The sequence below is a fragment of the Callithrix jacchus genome, chromosome 7 (assembly GCF_049354715.1).
Source record: "Callithrix jacchus isolate 240 chromosome 7, calJac240_pri, whole genome shotgun sequence".
Classification (NCBI taxonomy): Eukaryota; Metazoa; Chordata; class Mammalia; order Primates; family Cebidae; genus Callithrix; species Callithrix jacchus.
Window position 1 is genome coordinate 126,444,734 of NC_133508.1, and position 12,319 is coordinate 126,457,052.

Below are 12,319 nucleotides of genomic sequence, written 5' to 3' on the forward strand. Positions count from 1 at the left end.
ATTTTTTTTCCTCGGGCTCCGAGTAGGTGAAATTACAAGTGAGGCATTATGCCAGCGTGTGTGTGTGTGTGTGTGTGTGTGTGTGTGTGTAAAGTGAAAGTAGAGCAGGGTTACTTCAAAATAGAAGCAATGCTAGGAAATCAGCTGCTTCTTTTCTGCTTAACAACAAAATCTGTCTTTTGTATCAGGGAACCAAAAAATAGCTCCAGGGACAACTGAATCTTTGTGAATTATGTATAGTTTAAGAGTAAATGAGGAGGGTGGAGAGGGAGGGTGGGGTGGGGAGGGATAACATGGGGAGAAATGCCAGATATAGTATGTACCTAAAGCAAAATAATAAAAAAAGAGTAAATGCAGATGAATACTTGTTTATTAGCTGAAAGAGCCCATTTTTTCTTAGTTTCTGGTACTTCCTTCACTATGTTAAACATTGTAACTGCCCTGTGAGCCAAAGGCAGTAACTTCATTCTGGGGTGATTATCATAGGTGAGAAGCTTGAGGAACACAGGGCCATGAGGTGTCCAGTCCCTCAGAGAGAACAGAGTAGATCTAGACAAGTGTGTATGTTCTTTCTAATTCAGTGACTCCCTTCTGCACCGGTTTCTAAGATTGTGTCCTTTATTTGAGAGCTCTAGAAATTGGGAATACAGTTAACATATGGCAAATTGGGGATGTATTGGAGGGTAGCTTATGTATTTGGCCCACACCTCAGCTTATGTGGTGAGTTTTGTGCTGGGAACTAAAGACAAGTTGAAGAAGACCTGGCATCTGAGACCAAAGGTGGTAGACAGAAGTAAATAGTCACTTTTAATATTACATCTATATGGCATCTTCAATGGTAGGAGTGACAAGATGGTGACATGGCAACACTGAGAAGGGCATCTCATTTAGCCTTGGAAAGTCAGGAAGTAGGACACTTTAAGGATGAATAGGGGTTGAGAGATAACAGATAAAGGGTGAGGAAACAAGGTTTTAAGAAGCCTGTGTCCCGTGTGCACAGGCTCTCAGTCAAAGGAATAGGCCCAGCTTATGGAACTACAAGGAGTTCATTCGAGTTCTTCAAGCACTGGGCACTAGAGAGCCAATACGAATTCCTAAAATGCTGAGCTGAACAAAAAATTTCTTTCTATTTCATCGTCTTTATAAATGCGAGACAGCATTTTGAGACCTTTCCAAGCAACAGCCCAGGGGTCTTTGTATCTGAAAATATACTTTGGAATAAACTTTGAAATCTTTATTGAAAGGTCATAATAAAAACAAATTAGGATGCATGTCTTGTGCCCTTTTTAGTTCCTTGTTCTGATGAGCCGGCTTTTCCTGTTGAGCTGACTTATGCTATTTCCAGTGGTATAAATAACTTTCTTCCTATAATGGGAACTCTCCCATTCATTTATTACTGTTTCCTTTTTAATTTCAATCATTGTTTTATCCATGTTTAAAGACATAATAATAAGTTCATATAAAATATTAAAGACACAGAAGATCACAAAGTATGATTTTTTTTTTTTTTGGTGGGTTAGCATATGAAAGTGTTTTCGGCTCCCTGAGAGACTGGATAAAGGTGGAAGCCATGTGCTTGTGGTGTTGGTAGAGGTGCTACAATCGAATGTACTTTATTATGGTGCTAAAGTCACCCTAGTTAATGCTGTCTGCATGAAGAGGACAAATGTATAGAAGGACTTAGAGAGGGACAAAACCATATTGACAAAAGAGTGAAAGACTTCTGGAGTGCACGAATCAGAGGAGCTTTTTTTTCTGGCTTCATAATGCCTTGGAAGAGGAAAGAACAAGAGATTTTCATAAGAGTTTGCTTGATCACAAAATGTTGAAAAAATTAGATCAAAGATCAAATCCATGCTGTGGCAGTAATTCTTTGTAACTAAATAGGGCTCCCTATTTGGAATACAAGAAAATAAGACTTTGTAAATAGTATAAAATCCTTTAGTAGATCCTATTTTTTCAATTAGGTATATTATATTTGTCTTCATCTTGACAACTATATGTTTGTTTTGCTTTTGATATGTCTTGCAACTCAGTTTAAGAGTTATTCTTCCATTCCTTGATATTAAAGTCTATGTAGTGGAATTGGAGTTATGAAATCCAAGCTGAGGCCATAACTTGGTAGCCTAACCAATGACCTTGGACAAACAGATTAATTTCACTATCTTGCTTTTATTATCCACAAACTGAAGATAATAACATTTGTCCTTCAAGGTTGTAGTAAAAACCAAATGAAATCCATAATTGTTGACCTAAAGCACTCAACAAGGGCAATAAATATAACATTAATGCAATAAATCTTTATAAAAAATAGAGGAACAGAAGAATATATGATGTGAAATCAGTTATCTTCTCATTTGTTGCCTCAACTATTCAAGTTCATTCCTGCTATGACCATGTATACTAGATTGTTTTCTGTTTTTCCAGAAGGAGATAATAATATACGCACAAGTTCATTATTTTCTAAATTCAGTGGTAGTAATTATACACGGTTCCTGAATCATTTTTTTACTTATAATGCATTTTGTAGACTTTTCATATTAGTTCAAATAGAGCCTCTCCCTTCATTTTAGTGGCTGTAGAGTATTCCAAGAATTTCCCAAGATTTTCCTTATCAGTACTTGAAAGAGGGAATTTAATGTTTTTTTCAGTCTTTTGGCATTACGACAATGGTGCAACATATATACTATTATATACACCATTTTCAGTTTGAGTAAATCAATCTCTTTGATAGATTTCTAAATGTGGAAATGCTAGATCAAATGTATGTGAACTTAAACAACTCATATATGATTCCAACAGTTCACACTCTCACTACCAAATATGAGACACTGACAATATCCCCAAACCCTTGCCAGCTCAGTGCCCTGTCAAACTGTTCTTTCTTGTGCATCAAAAATTGAAGCGAGAACCTCATAGTTTTTCTTTGCACAACTTTTATTGTCAGTGAAATTAGCATTATTATCACATTTTTGCCTGTTTAAGATATGTGGTGTTACTCTCTTCTCACTGATTTACAAGAGCTAATTATAACAAATTATCTCCGTGACTATAATAAAAATTGAAAATGATTTCTTCATCTTACTGTTTGCCTTTTTGCTTTACTTAAATCTTTTCTAGGAATAATTTTATCTTCCAACTTGTCCCCCATTTCTATAAATTATTAATCAGTCAAATTTAAGTTTGTTTTTATGGACTTCAGGCCATATTCTTTGAAATTTGCTTTTAAATTTTAAACTTTTCTTAAATGAAAATGCAGCAACACATATACTTTCAAAAGGAGCAACAGTGTTATGCCATTTTAACAAAAGAAACCTTATTTTATAATTTTCTTAGCAGGAATTCTTAGCCTATTACACAAATGAGCTAAGAATTTCCATCCCTAAATCAACCAGCTTAGCAGCCCCAGGTAGTACTGCCATAAATATATTGCCAGCCACATCCAGAATCTGTGAAAACGCTGAGGGCTCTTCATTTTCAGCTGTTTCAATCTCTTCTTTCAGTCGATTAATCTCTTCATTTAACAACTCAAATATCTCTTTAAATCTTTCAGTAAGTGGTTCTTCTCGGACCTATGAAAGTAAAAGAGCCTACTTTTGAAAATCCCCAATTATAAAGAGTCAGAGTTTTGTATTTAACAATTTCATTAGTTAAACACATTTACATGTTTCTAGCATCTTAGAAACTCTTTGATGAGTTTGTTAGACATTTCCAGATGACTGGATCTGAATGGTGGGAGTATCCATAATTTATACCATTGTGACATTTCCTCAACACCATCTCACTGGATGTGGGGAGGAATTTCGTTTCAGCACAATGAATCCCCTTTAAGAGGGAATGCAGGTTTAATTCTAATGGATTCCCCTTTCCACTGATGTAGCATGGCCATGCTCATCTAGCAAATAATAGGGACCACTGACTCTGTAGAAAAGGCTTATTGTCAAGCTCCAGGTTGGGACAAGGAATATATTTTACTTAGGTTGTACCGGATGAGTCAGGCAGATACAGAAACAAATGGAGCAATTTGAGATCATTCAGTATCATTTCATATCAAGGCAAATATGATACTTTCATCCAGATGGATCTATTTCGGGGCTTTTGATGGTTGTGCCGAGAATCCTAAGGACGGGTGGACTAAGGTCCTAATTAATTGGGGCACAGTGAGACCATCCTATAATCACCACAAACAGCAGCCTGGCACCATGGGGGATGTCATGTGTACTCTCCAAAGTCTAACCTGACAGAAAATGCTGAAGTCTTGTAGACTTACAGGCTTCGGTAGAATTCATGTGTATTTGAAATTTAAATGAAATATATGCCTTTTGTGCTTGCTTCTGGATTCTTGACTGGGCTTAAAATTTTGGCCCTTCCCTAACTGAGGAACTGGCATTGTGCCTCAAGCACTGCCAAGCTTCATTCAGACTCACCTTCAGCTTGTGACTCAGCATCTTTCTCAGCTCTCTCATATAGTTTTCCCTTTCCCACTCCATCTTCTTCTTGAGTTGGGCCATGTTTTCCTGGAAGCTTCTCTCTTGAGCCTCCATCATTTGCTGCTGTTCCTTCTGTTTTTGTCTTAGCAGCTCCTGTTCCTTCTCAGCTGCCTGCTTCTTAGCCTGCTTAGCTGTTTCACAGAGGTTTCACAGAGGGAAGAAAATAACAGTCAGGTGAGAGAAGAACTATGATGGCTAAGCAGATGCAGTCAGGAAGAGCTTCTCCCATTGAGAGATCGGACCATGAAAAAGACTGATACACTCTAAGCAGGACTTCAGAAGGAAGTCATTGAGAGAAGATGAAAGAAGGATGCAGACCTGAGGCTGAAGGGAAAGAAAGCTGGGAAACTTGCACAGGTTGCCAAGTACCAAGACTCAGCCCTAATCCTGAGCAGCTCCTGGGGAAGGGGTGAGGGAAATTGGTGCAAAGTGGCCCACTCTCACCATGGGCCTCTGGAATCCCAGCTTTAGGATACCCCATAACTACCATAGATATCTGAGCTGGCAAAGAGAACTGCTTGGAGAGTTGATAGGGACAGGACCCTGGCTAGTGTGGAGCCTAGATATTTGGCACAGGAATGGCTCCAGTGGAGCACAACCAGGAACTCCCAGCTTGGCATACCCAATATGTGGATTTAGCTTTTGTCAACTGTTGGTCCTGGATAGAACTGGGCTATCCTGCCTGTGGAATGGGTCCACTATGATCTGAGCACCTCCCAGTCTGTCAGCCTCTCTCATGGTTCTTGCCTGGCTGCATCTACTTCAAGGACAACTTCAATTTCCAAACTGAAGAACTTCCCAGCAGCTACCACCATATCTTCTTTTCTGACATACCCTATGTAACCATCATAGAGCTTCAGCAGGTGGGATCGCACCAGTGTGCACTCAATGCACCCTCTCCCCACTCTTTAGCTGGTGCACAGTTGCTTGCAGCCTCTCACCACTGCTTTCCTGGTGCACACAATTGTGCAGACCCTGTCAACGTGTGACCACCAATGTACATGCACAGAACCTGCAGCACTGCTGCCCTGCTGCCGCCACTCACCCATGACCATGGACCACACTGCCACTGCCCTAAGAAAGTGCTTTTGCCAGCACCCCACACCAGAATACTGTTGCCAATTAACCACGAAGAGGTTGGCCTTTGCAACACAGCAGGTGCTTAACCTAGAAGGGCCAGACAACAAAGCCTTGAGCCTGGTCCCAGCCTACTAAGGTTCAAGCCCACAGCCCAGGGGTGCTGAGCTGAGCCTTGGCCCCTTGAATTCATCTGGGAAAAAAGCCTGGTCAACTGAACACAACTTATACCAGTTGAATCTTCAAGGGAAGAAAGTAATATAAAAGCCAAAAACTTCATGAAAGAAACAGCAACTTCAAAGACTAAAGGAATATTAGCCTATACCATTGAGAAAGAACTCCGGCAACTCAAAAATCTAGAGTGCTCCTTACCTCCAAATGAGTCCACTAGCTCCCCAGCAATGGTTCTTGGTTAAACTGAAATGGTTGAAGTAGCAGACATGGAATTCAGAATCTGGATGGCAATGAAGATTATCAATACACAGGAGATAGTTGAGATACAATCCAAGGAACTGAAGGAATTCAGTAAAATGACTCAAGAACTAAAAGATGAAATCGCCATTTTAAAGAAGAGCCAAACTGATTTGGTAGAGCTGAAAAACACGCTATAAGAATTTCATAATACAATCAAAAATATTAAATGTAGAATAGACCAAGATGAGAAAACAATCTCAGAGCTTGAAAACTCATTTTTAAAAACAACTTAATCAGACAAAAATGAAGAAAAAAGAATGAACAAAATCTGAAAGAAATATCAGATTATGTAGAGACCAAACCTATGACTCACTGGCGCCTGTGAAAGAGAGGCAGAGATAGCAAGCAACTTGGAATATTTGAGGATAGTGTCCATGAACATTTTCCCAACCTCACTAGAGAGGCTGAAATTCAAATTCAGGAAATTAGAGAAACCCTGTGAGATCCTATATAGGATGACTAACCCCAACACATATGAGATGGTTATCAGATTTTCAAGGTCAATGTGCAAGAAAAAAATATTAAAGGCAGCTTGAGAAAAGGGCAGGTCTTCTGCAAAGGGAATCCCATCAAGCTAACAATAGAACTTTCAGAAGAAACCCTGCAAGCCAAAAGAGACTGGAAACCTATAGTCAGCATTCATAAAGAAAAGAAATTCCAAGCAAGAACTTCATATCCAGACAAACTAAGCTTCAATGGAAAAACAAATTCTTTTTAGACATGCAAATGTCAAAGGAATTTGTCATCAACAGACAGACCTGCCTTACACAAGGTGCTGAAAAGAGTGCTAAACATGAAAATGAAAATCCATTATCAGCCACCACAAAAGCACACTTCAGTACACGGATCATTGGCACTACAAAGCAACAACACAATTAAATCAACATAGCAATCAGCTGTCAACATGATGACATGTTGTCGTGTCGTGTCATGAGCATATGTGTGGATCAGATCCACACACATCAATATTAACTTTGAATGTAAAAGGGCTAACAACCCCAATTAAAAGGCACAGAGTGGCAAGTTGCATAAAGAAATAAGACCCAACTGTCTTCTATGTTCAAGAGACCAATCTCATAAGCAATTATACCAACAGGTTCAGAGTAAAGGGATGAAGAAAAATCTATCAAGCAAATGGAAAACAAAAAGAGCAGAGGTTGCTATTCTTATTTCAGACAAAACAGACTCCAAACCAATAATAATCAAAAAGGATAAAAATAGGCATTACAGAATGATAAAAGTTTCAATTCAATGAGAAGACTTAACTATGCAAAATATATATTCACCCAATACTAGAGAATCCTAAATTCATAAAATAAGTTCAAAGAGCCCTATGATGAGACTTAGATAACCACACAATAATAGTGTTAGTCTTCAACACCCCATTGACAATATTAGACAGATAATTGAGTGAAAAAACTAACAAAGATATTCAGGACTCAACATGACACTTGAATAAAATGGACCTAACAGCAATCTACAGAACACTCCACCCAACAATAACAGCATATACATTGATCTCATCGGCACATGGCACATATTCTAAAGTTGACCCCATGCTCCATCATAAAGCAATATTCAACAAATTAAAAAAACCCAAAATCATACCAAGGTTCTCAGACAACAGTGCAATAAAAACAGAAATCAATACAAAGAATATCTCTCAAAACCACACAACTCCATGGAAATTAAATAATCTCCTGAATGATTTTGGGGTAAACAGTGAATTTAAGACAGAAATAAATTATTTGAAATTAATAAAAACAAAGATACAACATACCAGAATCTGTGAGACACAGCTAGAGTAGTGTTAAGAGTAATGTTAATAGCACTAAACGACTACAGCAAAAAGTTAGAAATATTTCAAATTAACAACCTAACATCACACCTAAAGGAACTAGAAAAACAAGAGTGAACCAAGCACAAAGGTAGCAGAAGACAAAAAATAACCAAAATCGACTTGAACCTAACAAAATGGAGACAAGAAAAACCATACAAAAGATCAATGAAACCAATAGTTCTTTGGAAGAATAAATGAGATGGATAAATTTCTAGTAAGACTAAAAAAAAGAACAATAAAAGACAAGATCCAAATAAACATAATAAAAAACAACAAAAGGAACATTACCACGAACTCCACAGAAATACAAATCCTCAGAAACTATAATTAGCACCACCATGCATGCTAACTAAAAAACCTAGAAGAAATGGATCAATTCCTGGAAACATACAACTTCCCAAAAGTGAACCAGGAGAAACTGAAATCTGAAACAGACTAATAACGAGTTCTGAAACTGAGTCAGTAATAAAAAGCCTACCAAGCAGAAAAAGCCCTGGACCAGACAGATTCATAGCCAATTCCACCAGACATGTAAAGAAGAGCTGGTACCAATTCTACTTAACGATTGCAAAAACTGAGGAGGAGGGAATCTTCCCGAATACATCCTACAAGGCCAGCATCATTCTGATTTTAAAAACTCAGTACAGACATAATAACAACAAAACTACAGGGCAATATTGCTGACGAACATGGATGAAAAAATCTTCAACAAAATACTAGCAAACCCAAATCCAACAGCATGTTAAAAAGTGACTCCACCACTGTCAATTAGGCTTTATTCCTGAAATCCAAGGTTGATTCAGCATATGCTAATCAATAAATTGATCCCTCACATAAATGGACTCAGAACAAAAACCACATGATCATCTCAATGGACACAGAAAAGGCCTTTGATAAAATTCAGCAACTTTCATGTTAAGATATCTCAACAAACCGGCATCAAAGGAATATACCTCAAAATAATAAGAGGTATTTATGAAAACTCCACAGCCAACATCATATTGAATGTGAAAAGCTGGAAGCATTTCACTCTCAAACCAAAATGGGACAAGGATGCCCACATTCACAACTCCTATTCAACATAATACTGGAAGTTTTAGCCAGAGAACTCAGGCAAGGGGGAAGAAAAGTTATCCAATACAAAGAGAGGAAGTTAAATTATCTCTCATAGACAATAGAATTCTGTACTTAGAAAACTCCATAGTCTCTGCCCAAAGCCTCTTCCAGCTGATAAACTTCAGCAAAGCTTCAGAATTCACAAAAAAAAAAAAATCGACATACAAAAATCAGTAGCATTTCTACACGCCAATAATGTCCAAGCTGAAAGTCAAATCAAGAACGCAATCCTATTCACAATAGCCACAAAAAGAATAAAATACCCGGGTTTATAGCCAATCAGGGAGGTGAACCATCTCTACAATGAGAATTATAAAACACTTCTGAAAGAAATCTGAGACCATACAAACATATGGAAAAACATTCCATGCATATGGATAGGAAGAATCAATGTCATTAAAAGAGCTATACTGCCCAAACTAATTTAAATATTCAATGCTATTCCTATCAAACTGTCAATAACTTTTAATAAAATAGAATTAGTAAAAGCTACTCTGATATCCATATGGAGCCAAAAAAGAACCCAAGTAGCCAAGGCACTCCTAACCAAAAAGAACAAAGCCAGAGACACCATATGACCTGACTTCAAACTATATTACAAGACTACAATAACCAAAATAGCATGGTGCTGGTCAAAAAGCAAAACAAAACAAAACAAAACAAAACAGACACATAAACCAATGAAAAAGGTTAGAGAGAGAAGAAATAATTCCACACAACTACAACTGTCTCATCTTTGGTAAAGCTGATAAAAGTAAGCAATGAAGAAAGGATGCCCTATTCAATAAATGGTGCTGTGTTAACAGGGTAGCCATATGCAGAAGATTTAAACTGGATCCCTTCTTTTCACTATGTACAAAAACAAACTCAAGATGAATTAAAGATGTAAAGGTAAAACTTAAAACTATAAAACCCCCAAAAGAAAACCTAGTAAATACCATTCTGGACAGAGGCAATGGCAAAGATTTCATGATGAGGACTTTGAATGCCACTGCAACCAAACAAAAAATTAACAAGTGGAACCTAATTCAACTAAAGAGCTCATGCACAACAAAGGAAACTATTGACAGAGTAAACAGACGACCTACATTATAGGAGAAAATATCTGCAAACTATGCATCTGACAATAGTCTAATATCCAGAATCTATGAGGAAGTTAAAGAAATTAAGAAAAAGCAAATCACCCCATTAAAAAAAATGAGAAACGGACATTAACAGACATTTATCAAAAGAAGACATACACATGGCCAGCAAGCATATCAAAAAATGCTAAACAGCACAAATCATTAGGAAAATGCAAATAGAAAATCATGTGAGATACCATCTCACACCAGTCAGAATGGCTGTTATTAAACAGTCAAAAAATAACAGGCACGCGCCACCATGCCCAGCTAATTTTTGTATTTTTAGTAGAGACGGGGTTTCACCATGTTGACCAGGATGATCTTGATCTCCTGACCTCGTGATCCACCCGCCTCTGCCTCCCAAAGTGCTGGGATTTCAGGCGTGAGCCACCGCGCCCCGCCCAGCTTCACATTATTCTTAAGATTCCACTGTGATTTCTTTTCTCCCACAGCCACAACAAAAAGTCCAGCTCTTTGCTAGACATGAAAACCCTGCGCAGCAGCCTCCCTTGTGCCTGTCCAGCCTCCTCTCACAGCGATGCTGCTCACCACCCACCCCAGGGTACAGACAACCAGATTTCTATGCAGTTCTACAAACACACATCCTCTATAGTTTGCATTATTTGCTTTCTTTTCCTTCTGCCTGAATGCCTGTCTACCCTTTTTAATTTAGAATTTAATTTTAATTTTAATTTAATTTTTAAATTAGGATAACATCTATTAATAGCTCTTACCTTGCTGGAAGCTTTTCTAGGCTATTTATTTATTTATTAAGCTTTGATAACTTTTAAGAATGCTGATAATAGTTCATTAAAAGTAAACAATGTATTCAAATTTAATTTAAAAAGTTAAAACTTAAAGACTGAACAGGTAACTAGCCTATTTACAAGAGTAGTGGGGAATATAATTGAAAATTAAACAGTTGAGAAACTTTTTTTCTTTTTTGAGACAGTCTCACTCTGTCACCCAAGTGTAAGTTCAGTGGTACTATCACTTAAACCTTGAACTCCTGCTGGGAAGCAGTGCTCCTGCCTCAACTCCCTTGTAGCTGGGACCACAGATGTGTGCTGCCACACCCGGCTAATTTTATTTTTAATTTTTGTAGAGATGGAAGTCTTATGATGTTGCTCAGGATGGTTTCAATCTCCTGGTCTTAAGCAATCCTCCTGCCTTGGCCTCCCAAAACACTGGGATTACAGGTGTGAGCCACTGTACCTGGTTGAGAAACTATAAGAATTCCAAACTTTAAAAGAGTAACATGGCTATCAAATATGGGAAATTACCAATGAAGGAAAATACAACACCACATAGACTTAATAGTCACACATGGGAAGGAAAAAGAGGCATAAATACCTTAGACAATATGTGATGAGTGACTGAAATTTGGGCGGGTGGGGCACATCACAGAAGGAAGGACCTAGGCATTTTTTGGTGGTTATTTTCCTTGATCCTTTCTTTCAAAAAAAATATAGATTCATGGGTGTGTTAGGCCATTCTTGCATTGCTACAAATACCTTAGACTGGGTAATGTATTTATTTTTCTTATTATGGCATTTGAGCTTATTCATTTTCATTGTGATACAGGACTCCATTATGTGAATATACTAGTTTGTTGATTTGTTCTATTGTTGATGGACATTAGGGTAAAATTTCAGTTTGGTGTTATTGTGAATGATGCTGTTATGAACATTTCTGTCCCTGTGTTTTAAGTGAATGTACACATCTAGAAATGGATTTGCTGAGTCACTGGGTATTTGTTTTTCAACTTTAGCAATGAAAACTAAACAGTTTTCCAAATTGATGTACTGATTTATACCTCATTAGCAATGTGTGAGAATTCCAATTGCTTCATATTCTTGTCAATACTCAGAATTTTGGCTTTTTACATATTAGACAGTCACCTTCTTTTCATTTTGTGAGGAAATTGAAACTCCGAGAGTTGAAATCACCTGACCAGTACTAGGCTTGGTTCTGAGAATGCAAAAGACTTTGCAGTCCAGAATTAAGCACTTTTTTCTCTTTAACTGTCAGGGACTTATGAAGTAAAAAAAATTCTGATTTGATATATGTATCTTTCTAAGAAGCATTACAAGTAGCTATTTATTTTTGTCTGATCTGCATTTAAAATAATTTTTTGGACACTGCTGTTTCAGCATGAGTGAACAATAATGATTTAGGTATAGAGTTAGAAGCTACAT

At 37.5% G+C, this 12,319-nt stretch overlaps 1 pseudogene across 1 annotated transcript in view; it reads right to left on the bottom strand.

Annotated features, from left to right (window-relative positions):
- Nucleotides 1–2,919: 2,919 nt before the first annotated feature.
- LOC103794561 (guanylate-binding protein 7-like) overlaps nucleotides 2,920–12,319 on the bottom strand; it is a 56,888-nt pseudogene continuing 47,488 nt past the window's right edge. The window contains exons 9-10 of the transcript XR_013520604.1: nucleotides 4,428–4,621; nucleotides 2,920–3,572 (exon numbers count right to left, since the gene is read on the bottom strand). The product of XR_013520604.1 is annotated as a guanylate-binding protein 7-like (transcript). The remainder of the gene's footprint in view (nucleotides 3,573–4,427; nucleotides 4,622–12,319) is intronic.